Raw genomic sequence first — 18,254 nt, 5'->3', positions numbered from 1 at the left:
CACAGAGTCCCATGACCTTAGTACAGTGGCTGCTTTGAAACACCAATCTATTTAATGATGCAAATTACAAACAGAGGGAAAACATCAGAAGAATCTGTCTGAAAATTAGCTTGTTTGACTGAAAATTAGCAAGCTTAATCGAACTTGCAGGATTCAGATTTTCTCTGCAGAAGCCTGGTGTGGAGCCGTGAGTCAGTTTCCATGATCTCACTACTGAGTAGAACCTCTGGGAACATTGAAACTGAAAGAGAAAAGCTAGATTATATCTGAACACTCTTAATAAACACATGATTTATTGGATTTTAGAAAGACCTTATATATCTAAAGAAATATTCATATGATAAATTTATGTGAAGTCAACATAGAAAATGTAAGCTAAGTTATTGGTATATTTAGTAGGTCCTATGATGCTGATTGTAACTATTCTTTGGGATTATAGGATAACACTATGTCACCTGTGTAGGTGCAGGAGTATATTTTTCTTTGGTTTCAGCATATGCCACAGAGGCACTGTGATCCAGTTCATGCAGAGAGGACCCTTGTAAACACTGAATCTAGTCAAAGACTTCAAAGACTACTTAAAACACAAGCCTACCATAGTTATGAATAATTCTGAAGGTCAAACAGTTGTGCCATGTAGAGATGACAGTATCAGGTCATCAGAACTTGTATTAAAACAGTGATTCTAAAATTAAGGAAAGGATTCGATCACATTAAAGCAATAGTTTTACTTTCGGAGGGCTGCAAATAAGCCCTCAGGAAGGACTTTGAACAGCTTTAGAAATATTTGTGATTTCACATTTTTATAGATTGTCTGTTTATAGTATCAAAGCAGAAGTCCTTAACCATTTGTGGTGTGCACCTTCTGCTGCATGCCCAACAATGCAATCAAATTCTGTATCTGACAAAGAAAAGCACCAGACATAAATGGTGATAGTCAGTGCACCAGGAGCATTAACTTCAAGGTAATTGCTAAGTGGTAAGAGTATAATAAACACATAAAATAGTCTTCTGTCCTACAAACAACAAAAAGTTTAACTAGAGAAATGTAGTAGTTCACAATATAAATTGGAATACCTTCTAATGAATAGACGCAGTGGAAAGGAATTTATTACTACTGTTTGGGCAGCACAGTAAAATAATACTAAGCAGTAGAATGCATTATTATTTGTAATCACAGAGTTTAAGTTTTAATGAAAATCTCTGGTATTATTTCTGAAGTTTCTATTGAGAAATCTGACAATTAATAAATGTCAAATTTAGTTATTGGGGACATATTGTAATTTCTGACTTCATAACTTATTTTTGAAACTAGTTTAAAACATTTGAGATTATTTTATGGTTTTATCTCCATTAAGTTTTTAAAAATATATGTTTTGGTGATAAAATAGATTTGATGTTGTCATAGAATACCAATATCAATCGCACAATGATTCCTACTTATTTCATTGTGATATTCCATTCCATCACATTCATATGGTTTGTAATTCTCTACTTAAGCATTTTTGCAAAAATATGTAATAGATAGTATTGTTCAGTGTTCTGCTATGTTTTGAATAAAATTCATTGGCTATCATTAATTGCTAATAAAAACATATTTTCAAATTAACCTGCATAACATATTATCAAAACATGTTATTGGTGTCTGCAGTCTTTGTTTAACTAGCATTTAATATTTGTTCACTTACTTACCAAGATTTTTAAGAAGCAAGAGAGCAAGGGTCCTCAAAGAAATAGGTTTTAAAACTGTTATTATGAAGTCTCTGCTTTCCTCTTCTGTATGGACCATCTTGTTTGTCCAGAACAAAACATCAGTGAACGCCATTTTCTTACAAATTTGGTAAACATCCAGTACAAGAGCAGTTGTTTAATTATTCTTTGTGAGTTATGAAAATATATTCAGCAATAGGAATGTTTTCTTTTCCCTTTCTTTGATTGGGATCAGTGTTCATAGTGCCACTTAGACTTAAGTACTTAATACTACACAGTTTTAATTTTGTGATCTAAACAATTTTCTGCAAATATCCCTCTTCCAGATGGAAATTAGTTAAGATTCTCTATCTCCCTTCCTTCCCCACAACTTCCTCTAGGTTCTCTTGCAATTTTGTTCATTGCTAGGGACTAACAAGTAGCTCACTGTTCATGCTACCTGCATTTAGCTATTGTTTCAAGCTTAAGTTTTCTTATCCCTTGGGGGGGGATTCATAAAGCTTATCATAGAATGGTTATGGAATAGAACAATATAGAATCACACTGACATTCATACTATATTTTTTCTATTTGGTTTGCCTTAATCCTCCCTTCTTGTATGACTCTGTGATCTGAAAATATCGTGTGCATTAAGTCTATCTAGTGACTGAGTTAATTGTGACGCAGAATGTATTTGCACAATCAGTTCTTGCAGTTCATATGTTACACTATGCTCCATATAAATAGATTATAAAATGTAGTACATATATAATGCATATTAGGATATACTGATAATGGACTAATATATGTACATTAAACCTATTAATACCACTGTAGATGACAAATGGTTTTATTAGTTTGTTTCACTTCGAATATGTCCTTTGTGAATTAAAATGCAAATGGCTTATAGGCAGGAAGTATATTTTTCAATATGGAAAAATATTTTCATAGGAGACCATAACGGCAATGAGTTCTTCCTCTTTGATTTTGAGTGAAACCTCCTTTGCAAGTGGAAGGTGGGAGGAGGGGCGCGATCTTTGTGTAAGATCCTGGTGCTGATGGAGGAAACCTGATTTTCTGCTGCAGATGCACATCCATTCTGACACTTTAGGCTGTGGACAGCGCCTCTGCTGAGAAATAGCGGCTGGCCACAGTTCCTTCGCACCCTGCCCCCATTTGCTCCTTGCCTGCCAATGATCTGGGTTCTGGGTATGTGCTGCAATGCCTATCTGCAGCAGGAGGCTACAGGAAGGACCCACACTGGATGCACGTTCCGGTGGGAGAGCGCTGCCACATCTAGGAGAGGGAAGGAATCTGGGGCGGATGGCTGAAGAGTATCTCTTTCGCATCTCCCCAGATCTCATCGTCGAAAATACAGAGGCAAAAAAAAAATAATAAAATAAATAAATAAATAAATAAATCAAGAAAATTTTATTTAAGCACACTGCTTTGTTAAAGCAACAAGGCCAGTGTATATCACCTGCCTGTAAGACTTTCCTTGTCAAAGACCCCGTGCCTTTAGAAGAATCTCTTTGCTTTATGGAATTGCTCTTTTAGAAAGCGTCCACTTGTTTACTTCTTCTCTCATCATCACTAGGTCGTTCGTGCTCGCGGCACACTCTAGTCATTACACAAAAGTAAATATTAACAACAGGCATAGATTGTGGAATGGCCTTACACATATGCAAAATTAATGCTTTCCTGTCTGCAGAGACAATGGCAGCTCGAAAGGCTTCTGTAAAATGTGTTAAAGACATATAAAATGAAATCTTCCTGAGGTCAGCATCTTCATTCTAAAAATGAAACGTTTTGCTAGTAATTGGTTAAGAAAGAAAATACTGAGCATTGGACATGTTAAGTCAAATAAACACATTAGTCAAACAAATTCTGTATATTTTAACTTTTCATCCTTTGACTTCTTGAGTAAGAAGTCTCACTTAGTATTCCCCCCCCCCCCGCGTTTTCGTAATGTAGACTTACTCCAAGGCACCGAGCACATAGAATGTACACTTACACCCTTCAGAAAAAGATCCGATGCCAGGCAGGCAGCCAGAGAAAATTCGAAAGATTTGGCAAAGGCAAGAACATATCTTAACCTATCCCAAAATCTCATTTTGAACATGTAAAATTTCAGTCACTAAAAATAAAATAAATTTAATTATGTGTAGTTTAGTACATTCTCCACAGAACTGGTACCAGAAATAGTTTGAGAACAAACTGTCCTAAGTTTTATTTTTACTGGATCCGTAGGTAAAACTGCCAAAACTGTCACTTAAAAAATGTTGTAGGCAACACGATTTTGGAGTCCTCATTTCTGGTTCAGAACTTTGAAACTAGCAGCCAAATGTTTGGATACTCACTTGTTCAGTTGTTCAGATTAAAATGCCAGTATGGCCCAAAGCATATCTTCTTCTAAATGGAAACAGAAAAAAAAAAAGTATCTAATAAGAGACAGAATGGAAGAGAGACACAACAGCAGGAGAAGGAAGTTACAGCGTGTCTTAGTTTGACCCACTTTAGAAGCTTTTCCTTCCTACCAGGCTATATTTACAGAGACACTATCAGCATCCTCTCTGAAAGGCAGGGCCATCACCTGGATGGTCCTTGGCATTGTGGGCTCAATCCACCTCCTCATTGTTTGAACCATGGGGTGCATTATGTTTGTGCTAATGTTAATGCAGCAATCACAGAAGAAGGGAAAAGATCTCCTGGAGAGCTCTCATTTGTCACTGGCTTTCCCAAACCACTGTTCCAAAGGCATTGGGCCCACCTTCCCACGGCACTGCCCCACACAAAAGGAGCAAGATTGAACATTTCTTGTTGTTCTCTGGATTACTTTGGTGGAGAAAGATCACCATGGTCTGATTTAGTGTTTTCAAATAAGTGTGCCCTCTGTCACTGCTCTCTATTGAGAGACAACACAGCCCAAGCAGATAGTTCAGCTGGACCACTAATAGAACACAAACAAGGCTTTGTCAGGCCACAAGTGATTACTTGAACAAGTGCCAATGAAGAAACCGAACATTAGAGCTGGGTGCTCCAGACCCTCAATACAAAGGGCCAATTGACTTGCCTCATTAGTTTTTGTGCCAAACATGTAAACAGTTTCCTCTCTATCTTTGATGCTTAAAACATGCCAGCTTGTTAACATCTTGGGTGGTACTGCAGTTTATGAGTCTGTAAATACTATAATGTTGAACTGGGTATTAGTCTCTCTTTTATTGGAAAGGAGTTTTTTCTATTTTTCATAATAAAAAGATGGTTTTGTGGAAGTTTCTAAGACTGTTATTAATCTTTACAAAATGATCAAAAATGAGTAGAGATAAAAAAGAGAGGAACGAAGAGGTGTGAGAGAAAGAGAAGAAAAGATAGGAAAAAGAAGGAATAATAAGGGAAAGGGTAACTGTGTTCTCACTCAAGTCTATTTAAATGTTCCCAAAGTGGAAGGGATACCAAATGCTGGTGGTTCTTAGGTCAGGGATCGGTCTGTGACTTACTCCACCAAGAATACCTACACTAAGAATCCTACATCAGAGCTTCATTGGATGTCAGATGCCCTCTCTATTTCTTGTCTTTACTTGCTTTCTTTCGACATTGGCTATTTACCGTTTACACCGATATTTTTTTTAATAATTCCTATCCCTCATACTTCAATTCTGATTCTTCAGGCCAGAAGAAGTAGGTGTTTACAAGTATGTTGCTCTTTGTGTTACTTTATACAAAATACAGAATTAAATGCAGGATAAGGCTAACAGGAAACAGGTCACTGGCTCAGTGGTCAGATAACTCTACTGATGAGTCTTTGATTCCATTAGACAGCTATATCAACTTCTTCAGAGTTAAATGATTTTCCCCTATGGAAATGGTGAACATTGAAGTGTTTGTGAGGCAATGTAAATTTTCTAAAGTCATCTTTTCATATCTGCCAATATTAAGATGCATGTAATTTTTCACATCAGCAATTCCATTTCTAACAATAAATTATACAGATGCAATTATAATAATACTTGCAATTGAAAAGAAGTTGAAGTTAAAATCTTTAGACTTCAAATCACTTAAAGACTAGTTGAATATATCATGGCAGACCCATAAAAGACAAAAGCTATATATCAGTTAAAAAAGAATGCTATATGCATCAAAGTAGAATAAACCCAAATTTAGATTCTTTTCTTTATGAAATGGCATAGCATTGAACATCGTATATATTAATCTAACATTTCAATGAAGGCCCATGTATGTAATATAAATTCATTTGCAGATATTCATATATGTAATATAGTCATAGTTCATTTCTGAATTGCATAATTAATAATAAAGTTGTCACATGAATGGACAACTGGGTTCTCAGAAATAGATGAGGAGTGAAGCTATATTTTGCTATATCACCTTTGTACTTTCTGATATTTTATATGATTATATTCTTTAGTGTATTGAAATAAAATGCCTCATTTTATTAAATAAGGCCTCATTAAATTGTGCCTTATAAGCTGCATATGACTACTTAGAGCATTACTGAGTTATTTTCACCCTAAAAATTGTTAAATTAGGAATGAGTGTTGATACATTTTTTTTGATGTTGTTGTTACAAAGAAGAAAAACTTTGAGGGTCAAGAAAGTGAAATACTAAGAAGGGAGTACAAATTTGGGGGACACAGGAGAATGAATATCTGGAGGCAGCATGGGAGATTCTGGGTCTTTGATAAACTAAGTACTGGAGAATGAGAAAACCATAGAAGAAGAATACCTAGAAGCAAGAAAGGAGAAATTTAAAGGCAAATATACTCAAAGGCAATTTGACATGATGGTACCCTTGGTCAGAAAAACCAATAAACGGTTTTGAGGGGTCCTAGGAACATTCCTAACTTGAAGCAAGTTTAGCATTATGGAAGGTGTATTAACTCTCCTGGGCCACTAGGGTACCATTTAATGTTATGTTCTATCATTGTAAACCAATGGACTAGAAAGAGATTATTTCAAAATAATGACACCCCAGAGGTCTGCAAAAGTTAATGTTTCTCCTAAGTGAACGACTTTCCATTAGGGAGTGATTTAGCCCCTAGGGAAGATAGAATTGTTGCCACAAAAGCACAGTGGTTGGGAGATAACAGCTGTGGGGTAGATTGTGAGAGAGCCCAAGTCTGTTGACTTTTTCAATCCATGCTTCTACCCAGGTCAGCCTCTAGCATCTCTTTGTTCCAGAACAATTAGGAAAAGTCCTGCATTTGACTCAAGTCCAAATCTGACATATGAGTTGCTAAAAAAGCTCCTGTGTGGGAAATGAGGAGACAATTTAGTGAGTGAAGTGCTTGCTGAGCACGCATGAACATCTAAGATCAGATCCTTAGCACTAGCATAAAAGCCAGTCAGGATAGCAGGACTATAACACCAAAGGAAGAGGCAGGAGGAGCCCAGGATTTTTCTTGCCAGTCATTCTAATGTATTTCATATTCAGTAGAAGATATGACTCAAAGAATGACATGATAGACAGTAGAAGAAGACACACATGTATAGACATGCATGCAAAAGCAAGCATATCTGCATGCACATACATGTGAATCTTACACACACTAAAAATTCAAAGACAATAGTTGTAAGAAAGCTAGAATAAAATGCCCTTTAATGTTGAGGACAACCTGTTTGAGAGCCACAGGATCCAGTACTGAAAATCAAATTCATATAACAACTCTAGACATTAGGAAAATTTCTTGATGTCTCCATGCTTAACTGTTTTTTTTTTTAAAAATGAGAACTTCATAGACCATAGCATAGCATAACTGTGAGGCCTCATTCAGAAACTGATGGTAACAGATGAACAGCTCAACGGTCATAAAATAGGCAGACTTCAGGGTGAATTCTTCAGAAGAGTAGAAAAGTACTGTAGAAGCCAGAAAGGTCAAGAACACCACAAGAACACCACAAGAACATGGCCCATAAAATCAACTAGCCAGGGCTCATAGGGGCTCAGAAAGACTGAACTGACCATCAGGGATCTTGCATAGGTCTGACCTAGGTCCTCAGCATATATGTTAGACTTGTGCAGCTTGATGTTCTCGTGAGACACTCACACTGGAATCAGGAACTGTCTCTGATTCTTTTGCCTGCTTTTGGAGTCTTTTTCCTGTTCCTGGATTGCCTAATCAAGCCTTAATATGAAGGATGTACCTAGTCTTATTGCAACTTGTTTGTGCCATGTTTGGTTGATATCCCTGGGAGGCCAGTCTTTTTCTGATGGGAAATGAGGAGGAGTGAATCTAGGGAAGAGAAGAGGTGGGGGGAGGAACTGGAGAAAAGGAGAGAATAAAAAGTATAGTCAGGATGTAATAGATAATAGAAGAATAAATAATAAATAATAAATAAATAAATAAGAGAAATTTAGAGTAGATGATCTTTAGTATATTATATATCTCTAGATTTACTACTTATAATTAGCCAAATATATACAAAATCAACAACTGAAAGCATTTATGAAATATACAGTGGAATTTTATCCTTGTCACATCCTTCTATATTTTTGTCATCACAATAAGAGAAGAAGAATGTCAGTTTCAAGGAATAGTTCTTACATACAGGATATAAATATAAAAAAATGCTGGATCTTAGTACTTTGTCTCTTCCTATATTTATGTTAAAGAATAATCAGATAAAAAGCATAATTAAGAACACTTTCAACAGCACTAATGATACAAAGAATCTATAGTCACACAAATTTATTTTATAAAGTCAGTGAAGTTAAACTAAGAGGGGATTCATAAAATGAAAACAAACAAAAAAAGAGGATACTTAAGTTTCTCAAGCAAAATAATGGGTAAAAAATTAACATGAAAAGGAAAGAACAAGCTAAAATAAGAGTGGCAAGGAAATTTACAATATCAGACTTCATATAAAACTAATAAAACTTTGGAAGGAGGAAGTTAACAGTGTTGTATAGGTAAATATCTATTGATGTAAACCATTAATAATGACTATAGATATATAATCTAATCTACAATTATATAATCTAATATCTAATATACATTATATAACACATATATTATAATGTAATATAATAAATATAATAAAATATCATATATAATAATGTAGAATATATTATATAATATAAAATAATATCATATATTGTAGTATGATTTTTCTATAATACATAACAATATATAATTTAATGTACACATATATGTATATCATGTATCATATATTACATATTTTATAAGTAATATACACATTCAAGCATATACACACACCCCACATTTACACACATACACATGTAAACACAGTGAGAATCATAGTTAATATATATGTATATGTTAGATTATGTATCTATATATGTTAAATTATGTATCAAATTAGATTTTTTTTTCATGAAACAACAGAATGTTTAAGCTTCTTCTGTGTTTGGAAGAGAACTGTAACATTTAAGCATGATTTGAATATTCACCATCAAATTTCAAGATTGAGAGCCAATTCAATAAGGCCATCAGACATATCACATAGACCATAACACATATGAAAACAAACATACTCATACCCCACACTCACGCACATACACAAGTAAACAGACACTGAGTCTTATAATTAACCATAAGACTTCAGTAGGTTAAAATATAGAAAACATTATTATTCCAAATATTCTAAAACCTTATCAATTTTAAAAATTAGCCAAGGACTAAGGAAGTTGATAATTAATATTAAAATATTTAGAAATATAATTTAGAGAAATTAATTCAAAATTTTCTTTCTATTTCAGGATTAGATTGGATTCTGAGAAAACTATAATAATGATATATTTTGTTTTCTGTGTGAAGAACATCTTTAAAGATTTTTTTTTCACATGAGTGGACCATTTGTTTCATATTTCTCATGATCTGAATTCAGATGGAAAAAAAAAACAACACAAAGAAAACCTGTGAAAATATATCTTAATAGGAAGCTTTTATTCAACATCTTTTTAATGTATAGCTCCAAGATAGAGTGACAGTCTACACACAGTGCTACTGTTTCTAATAGAAGGTTATTATTAACTATTAATTATAATCTCTAGTCTCTAGTTTGCTATTTTAATGTTGTAATTTAACTTTGCTGACTAAATAAATAAATGAACTAATAAAAATACATACTTGATCACATGTAGAAGCAAACATGAATGATTAAATAAATGGTCATTGAAGAAAAAAATCAGAAATTGCAACACACATAGGGCATATGGGTTCTACTCATATCATAGCCTTCTGATTATTCAGGTGGTACCTGTAATTATAATCACCCTGGTTATGATAGTCAGAGAAAGAGTTATCTGAATAATGTGGTTGCAGTTAGTATGCATACAGCTAGCAGTAACTCATGAAGGCTGAAGCCTCAGACAGGAGAGGGGATACTAAGATGATGGGACAAAAAACTTTTTAATGTATTTTCTGATATTTCAGATTTCAAGAAGAATGATAGTGAATATGTTAGTGGATGTCATTCTTCAACACAACTTGTTTATCTTACTCTTCCAATCAGCTATTAACAGTAAGTAAAGAATAAACATTTTATTTTCCAAACTATTGTCAAAAACACTTATTCAATATTTTCTCCATGTTGTTTCTTTGCTAGTCTCTGCCATAATTACCAATAGTAGCATTCTGACTCCAATCCAAATCATGTTTCCAGTTTTAACACCTGTGCTTTCTAACCACTCAAACCATCCTACATGTGTTATTGTACTTTATTATTTCATGACTATGGTTATGAAATAAATACTATTTTCCAAAGAACAAGGTGCCTTTTAGACCAATATAAAAAGTATATAATTCTACTTTCAATATTCATTGCTTGAAAAACAGTATGTTCCAAGCATTAAATGAGGTGGCATCAGGTAGTCATTGAACATATCAAGCTTAAAATAGTGCCACATGCCTTTTACCTCCATTATAGAAAAAGTTTTATTAAGTGACTACTTTACCCGACATTTCTAATTACATGCCATTTATTTATTTGTATGGAAGACTATATGACCTTTGAGAAGTTCAGGGGTTGAAATTCAGAAACCCTTGTCTGTTTCTCTCAACCTTATGTATTTGATGCAGGCCAACTTATTGATTTGGGAGCTTGCTATTTCAGCTTGAGTGGTCATCCAGTGAGCTCCTGGGAATGCTGGGGTTACAGTTGCATGCTGCCATGTATGTCTGCTGGTCAGGCAGTGCATAGCAATATAGGACCAACTGAGTCATCCTTACAAATTGTTGTTTTAAATTGAGTGGGGATTTTTTTGTCTTATTTATCTTAGGGAAATTTTTTTAATTCCATTTTTTTCATGAAACACTAACTAAACTTCAGTTTCTTCTCGGAAAAAAAAAAAAAAAAAACATTCTTCTGGAGACTGACTTTCTTGATCTGCTGAGCTTGATAAACTGCTTTACAGTTCTAAGAATGTTTTAAGAACGGCTCTCATTCTCAGACCTCCTGCTCCTCCCTTTCCTGGGGTTCCTCCTCTATCAACTCTTCCTTTTCCTCCCTTTATTCCCCTTTTCCCTCACCAGTTTGTTTCAAACTAGTGTATATTAGTAAATATTTGCATGTGTAGTATATTTGTTCATTTTGTTCAGGTACATACTCAACATGTTCCTTGTTTGCTCAGAACGAGCATATGGGAGTAAGTCAATGTTAGCAGGTGGATACTATACAGGACCTCATATCTTAAATTGTAGATCTTTTGACTTTAGAAACATGGTTTCACTGACTAGCCTGGACCACTCTTCTGAAATATTTATTATAACCAGTTTCTTGTGCCAATCTAGTGGTTTCATTTTTTTAGTTTCTAAACTTATTTAAGTTAAAAATGTTAGTTTCAAGCTGGGCAGTGGTGGCGCACATCTTTAATCCCAGCACTTGGGAGGCAGAGACAGGTGGATTTCTGAGTTCGAGGCCAGCCTGGTCTACAGAGTGAGTTCCAGGACAGCCAGGGTTACACAGAGAAACCCTGTCTCGAAAAAAAAGAAAAACAAAAACAAAATAAAAATGTTAGTTTCATTTGTTTTATTTTATGTGTATGATGTTTTGCCTGATGTGTGTGTGTGTGGTGTGTGTGTGTGTGTGTGTGTGTGTGTGTGTGTGTGTGTGTGTTACATGTTATTTTAGAAAGCATGCATGCTTCTTCTTTGGTGTTCTTCCTGAGTTTTCTCAAACTCTGGAGGCTAGTTCCACCAAGCCACCAACAACTACCCTCGTGTCACTCAGCTCCACGCTATTCAGCCACCTGCCTGCTATTTAACGCTTTTCCAAGATCTTGGCCATGATCCAAGAACAGTTGCCACCAACTTGTTGGCCGGCCCCTTCCAGAGACCACCACCCATTCCTCTGGCTGATTCGGCCATGTGGCTTTGCAACTGTTAACTGTCGTTCCTGAAATCCCCAAGTGGCACTGGCAAAATTTGTATATTCTTCTATCTTTAAAAACAATTAAACCTAACTTAGAATGCTATCCTATGACTTCCTGCTTGTAGGAAGCAGGCAGTTTTTATTGTTTGGGTCTCTTCCTCAGAACAGCCAGCTTGTCTCTCTTCACAGGAGGGGACCTCAGAGCCTATGATCTGAGTCTGCCCCTGCGCTTCTTTATTTAAGAGTCCCATGCACTGGAACCACATGACTCTGCTTTGCTCTCTGAGAAATCCCCTCTTCCCTCCTTCCAGATCTGCTTCACTGTATCTGAAACAATCCGTGAAGTCATCTGCTGTGTGTAATTTTAAAGGTTAAAGGAGCTCAGGCAAAGCTCCAAAGAACAGGAAATATGTTTCATAAAATTACACACAATGTGTGTGTGTGTGTGTGTGTGTGTGTGTGTGTTTGGTGCGTGTCTAATACCTGAAGAAGTCAGAAGGCTTCAGATCAACTGGAACTGACAATATGGATGGGTGTGAGGCATCATGAGTGTGATAGGACCTGAAATGAGAGCCTCTGTAGCATAATAAATGTTCTTTACAACTGAGCTATCTCTTTGCTTCACTATTTTAAAAACTTAAATATAATATTGTTTTTCTTGCTCCCTCTTCTTCTTCCATTGCCTCCCATTTCCTCATCTCTCTACTCCTCAAATTTATGGCTTATTTTATTTTAAATATTATTGTCATATATATATGTTTTCACATATGATTATAAGTATTATAGATACTTTTAAGTAAACGTATATTATGACTGCCCATAATATTTCAAATATTCAAACATTTATCCCTCCCCTTATGTATTGACTTCCATCACCCTCCCCAAAGAACATTTTTATCTTTACTGTTTTTTTCAAAAAGACATGTTTATATTTCTTTTAAAATAGATACTTAACTTTTCTGCTTATTTATCTCTGCTCCCCTGCATTGTTTTTTGTTGTAGTAGTTGGGAGCATATAGTATGGTGTACACTAATTTCAAATATCATATAAATACTTATAAAATACAGGAGTTAAGCAAATCAATTCATCATTCTTTAAATTATTTTCTTAAGCTGGTAAGATAATCCAATATGTAGTAGTTGGTGTGTCTGCCAAGTCTGAAGATGTGAGTTTCATCTCTACAACTTCTATCATAGAGAGAAGTGACTCTATATGTTATCCAGTGGCCTCCGGGTATATACTACGACATGCCTCCTTCAGCTTATAAGAATAAATAAATGGTTAAAATGATTTCTTTTCTCACTTGTAAAATGTATATATAGTCCCTTAATCATGTGACTTTTATGATAACCAAATAAGACAAAACACATGCATAGAATTAGCAAAGTGACTTCCATTAGATCCAAGTGCAATTAAAGACTGCCATGAACAAAGCATCCTGTGTAAGTATAATGTGTATGTTCTTGCTGGCATTTTTCTTCTTAGATATTGCCAGCCTAAGTTTTACACTTCTATCACATTTTAAATTCCCCTCTCATTAGATTAAATAAGGGTGCTGAATCAAATTTACAGATGTTTGGAGACTGTACAAGTTCTCAAAAGTAACTTAATTATAAACATTTAAAACTTAGATCACACATAAAAACCATTTCTTGATGATCTGATAAATAAAAGGGCTTACTCACTGTAATATTCATAATAGTGAGTATAATGAATATCTAAGTTTGGTAATATCGCTCACGTTCATGAACCTCCTTTGTGTCTTTTTGTGTCTGTAGCAGAGCCACCTGCAAGCTTCATGGTACTGTGCTGTCTAGAGTAAGCTGGCTGTTGCCATGCCAAAGATAGGGCTCTATTTTAGGATATCAGAACTCACATCCAGGCTAGCTTTCCCTGGCGGTATTTATTTCATTTTCTTCTCAAGTGCACACATGGTTACAGCCATTATGAATTTCAGAAAATTGAGTGAGAAAACTACCCTGCTGTCTTACATTGCCCTTCTTGTGTCCTAGATTACTGTCTCCAACACCCAAAATTTTTCCAATCTACAAGATTCCAAGACAGTCTGCTTCTTCCTGGTTTTGAAGAATTTCTCTTTAGAATAAAATCAACTATTGTTTTGCTTGCTGTATGATGATCTTTCTTTCTTAAATGGAGAGAGGACTGCCTCAATGCTGTGCTCCAACTGGGTGTTCAAACTATTCTTTGTTTGCTGATTAACTCTCCTTGCTATGATACAAGTTACTGGATACCTTGACACATTCTCCTTCTGGACCTTTATGCAGCATCAGCAGGCATTTACCTTGGAGTTTCTGAGGTTCTTAGGTACAATAGTTTTTTTTCTGTTCCTCTTGTCTAGGTCTCCCTTACTCTGTTCAATAGAGTTTAGGCCAATTCACAATTCCAAAAATGCTTCAGCATCTTCTGGCTGCTCCCATTGCCATTCTGCGTCTAGAGAGTTAATAGCTTCAGATGAGACCGCTCAATGTCCAGCCCTAATATTCCCACTGATCTCCACCCTACTATTTTTCTAGTAAATGAAGTTTCTAAACAGGGATGGTAAGAAATTGTGAAAAGGGAAAAGAAGCAAGCAATCCACTGATCTCACGAAGCAGGAAAGAGATGGCCAGGCCTCTTTTGGAAATAGTCGGTGTTGGGATGGCAGGAGGCTACAAGGAAAGGAAGATTGCCCTATCACCATATTACCATAGTATATTTTTGTTTGTAGGATAAGGTATTAAAAAAATGAACCATCTTTATTGTGAAATAATAGAGATATATAATTTATAGTGAATTAAATTGTTCAACAGTGACCACTTGTAGTTGGTATTGTTATTAATAGCAGGTCTTGGTCTGTTTTTTAGGGTGTTTGTAACTGTTTATTCTTCTCCTACCTATGAATTATCAGTAAGAATACTGAAAAAATAATCATATCTACTTCTCTTCTTTATGGTTATGTTTTTCAGAATGTATTTCTGAATGCTATTTTTTTTATCCAACCATATGGATTTCATAAGGGAAGGAGGAGTATACTTTGCTTCATAATAGTTATAAATAAAGAATGAAGATATTTAATACATTAATGCAATAATTACAATATTTTACTTTTGAGTTTTTCCATATGTCTAATTAACTCCCCCTTTAAGGTACATGATGTGTTAGCTCAAGTCTTTGCATATTTGTTATTAACATAAATAATCTTTTTATGACTTTAACTACTTGAATACTCTTTGTCCTTTCTTTTGTTTCTTTACCTTTATTATGTCACAAGTTCTTTAATACTTACAGTGTCAAGTACTTGCAGACAGAGAAAGAGAGAGAGAGAGACAGAGAGAGAGAGAGAGAGAGACAGAGACAGAGAAAGAGAGAGAGACAGAGAGAGACAGAGACAGAGAAAGAGAGAGACAGAGACAGAGAGACAGAGAGACAGAGACAGAGAAAGACAGAGACAGAGAAAGTCAGAGACAGAAAGACAGAGACAATGATACAGACACACACATACACACACACACACAGAGAAAGAGAGAGAGAGAGAGAAAGAGAGAGAGAGAGAGAGAGAGAGAGAGAATGGAAGTTCCAAATTTTTCCAGGAGAATTTGCAAGTGTCAAAGAAAATAGCTGAGCTTTCATTTTACAGTTGAATTAGTTAACTATCTAAAGATACAGTGTCTGGCATTGACTCTATACTCTGTTGCTTCTTTTTAAATACAGGAACAAAGATGGGGCAGACACTGAAAGAATTGGCAACCAATAACCAGCCCATCTTGAGACCCATCCAATGGTCAAGCACCAATCTCTGACACTACTTATAATATTCTGTTGAGAGCTGGGAGGTGAGAAACTCTTAGGACTCAAAGGGAAGGACCTCAGATGAAATGTCCAACAGTGGGGAAAGGGAACTGATAGAATCCTTCTCCAGTAGAAAGACAAGGCATCAAGTTGAGGGATGGGGTTGCCATCTGTCAGTCAAAAACCCTGATGCAGAATTGGTCCCAACTAAAAGGACTACAGGGAAAAAATGAAGAAGAGACTCAGGGAAAGGCAGTCCAGTGACTGGCCCAATTTTGAATCTATCTCAAGGGGAGGCTCCAAGACTTGACACTATTACTGATGCTGTGGTATACCTACAGACAGGAGCCTAGTATGGTGTTCCTCCTAGAGACCCAACAAGCAACTGACTGAGACAGACGTAGATACTTACACCCAACCATTGGATAGAAGTCGGTAACTTCTGTGGTTGAATTGTGGAAAGGCGAGAAGCAGCTGAGGAGGAGGACGACCAGATAGGAATACCAGCAGCCTCAACTCACTGGAAACACCTGAGATCTTTCAGACACTGAAACACCAACCAGTCAGCATACAGTAGCTGGACGTAGGCCTCTGATACATATATAGCTGAGGACTGCCTGGTCTGGCCTCAGTGGGAGAAAATGTGTCTAACCCTTGGGAGACTTGAGACCCCAGGCAGTGGGAAAGCCTGGTGAGGGGCATTCTTTTGGAGACAGGAGGGAAGGAGGAATGGAATGAGGAATGGGAGGGCAGAAGAGGAGGAAGAAACAACTGAAATAATAATAATAATAATAATAATAATAATAATAATAATAATAATAAATATTCTGTTATGTTTGCACATAGGAGACAATCATAACTGTCCTCTGAGAGGATCTACCCAGCAGCTGACTGACACAGATGCAGATACCTACAGCTAAACATTGAAGAGAGGTTGGGGACTCTTATGGAAGAGTTGGAGAAGGGACTGAAGACCCTGAAGGGGATAGGAACTTCACAGGAAGATCAACAGAGTCAAATAATCTGGACCTGGACCCATGGGGCTCTCAGAGATTGAGCCACCAGCCAAAGAGAATACAGGGAACAGACTGAGACCCCCAGACAAATGCAGCAGATATGCAACCCAGTCTCCATGTGGGTCTCCCAACAAGTAGAGAGGGGGCTGTTCCTAAAGCTATAGTCTGACTGTGGAATCAGTTCCCTAACAGGACTGCACTGTCTGGCCTCAGTGGAAGAAGATATGCTTAATTCTGTAAAGACTAGATGTGCCAGGGTGAGGGAATATGGGCTGGGGGTGTTGGGGTAAGGGGTTCTCAAAGGAGAAGGGAAAGGAATGGCAGGAATTACTTTGTGAGGGGGAACTGAAGGGAAGCAAAGTTTAGAAAATTAATTAATTAATTAGTTAATTAATTAAATTTTGAAGGTTCCTTTTTATTTATACATGTTCATATTTTCATTTAGACATTAGAATCATAGCTTTTCTTAGCCTAATGTATATCATGATTACTTCATGTCTTTAACTCTTTGTTCTTATCTACAAGACAGAAACAGTTAGATGCAAAAGTGCAAATCCTGAACTATGAAAGTATAAACTCTCAGCTGTGGCTACTAAAACACAAGCTATCTACTCTATATGGGCAATATGCCTTTCCAATTGAATTATTATTTTGTTGTAATTAGGCAATTCATCCTGAAATTCAATGAAAAAGATGTTACTAACCTGGCCATTAGAAGAGGTGAAAAAGGAATATATTTTTCTCCCTAAATCTGTGCTCACTGGTATTATCAACTTGTGCACTCCCTGGTGCCAGTCATGTTTTAAAGATTAGTAGGGTAGACCCAGAGCCATCTCTTGCCCTTATTGGGATCCCTGAGGAAAGTAGTTTTTTTACCCTCGTGGGCATATTAGTGAAAAATCTGGAATTTTTTTTGTGTGTGCATGCATATTCAAGTGAGTGTGTTTGTAAGCAAGTGTATGTGGGTGTATGTACAACTGCATATACCTGGTTTCTTCCTCTGTATTTGTCCACCTTATGTGCTGAAGTGTGGGGAAGAAATCTCACGGGCGGGGGGGGGGGGAGGGAGTCTGGCAGCCGGTCCCGTGGTGGTCTGGCATCAGGGTCCTGGGCGGGCTTCCCACGCCACCAGCGGAGGGTCCCACATTCACGCAGCTGTCGTGGGCGGGCCGGCGGCTGCATCGGCAAGGTTCCAGGGTTCCAAAAGCTGGGAATCTGGCGGAGAGACCATGCGACATGTGGAGTCTGGTTTTCCAAAGCTTTTATTGTTCATGGCATGGTAAATGGATGTAGGTGGTACGCCCTGTGCCCTGTCCCCGCCAAAAGCCAAGGGAGACCAATCTTATAGGGAAGGGAGAAAGGGGAGGGAATAACTTAATTAGCTACACCCCTGGCCTTTTGATAATTCA

At 36.5% G+C, this 18,254-nt stretch overlaps 1 long non-coding RNA gene across 5 annotated transcripts in view; it reads left to right on the top strand.

Annotated features, from left to right (window-relative positions):
* Window positions 1-17,900, top strand: part of LOC117707673 (uncharacterized) — a 452,126-nt gene extending 434,226 nt beyond the window's left edge. For all 5 annotated transcript variants that reach the window (XR_013109711.1, XR_013109712.1, XR_004606653.2 and 2 more), the window contains 3 exons: window positions 10,104-10,191; window positions 15,752-15,873; window positions 16,676-17,900. This is a non-coding gene — a long non-coding RNA (uncharacterized LOC117707673). The remainder of the gene's footprint in view (window positions 1-10,103; window positions 10,192-15,751; window positions 15,874-16,675) is intronic.
* Window positions 17,901-18,254: the final 354 nt, after the last annotated feature.

Source organism: Arvicanthis niloticus, chromosome 4 (genome assembly GCF_011762505.2).
Source record: "Arvicanthis niloticus isolate mArvNil1 chromosome 4, mArvNil1.pat.X, whole genome shotgun sequence".
NCBI classification, from domain to species: Eukaryota; Metazoa; Chordata; class Mammalia; order Rodentia; family Muridae; genus Arvicanthis; species Arvicanthis niloticus.
This window is presented reverse-complemented; position numbering and strand designations above follow the sequence as displayed.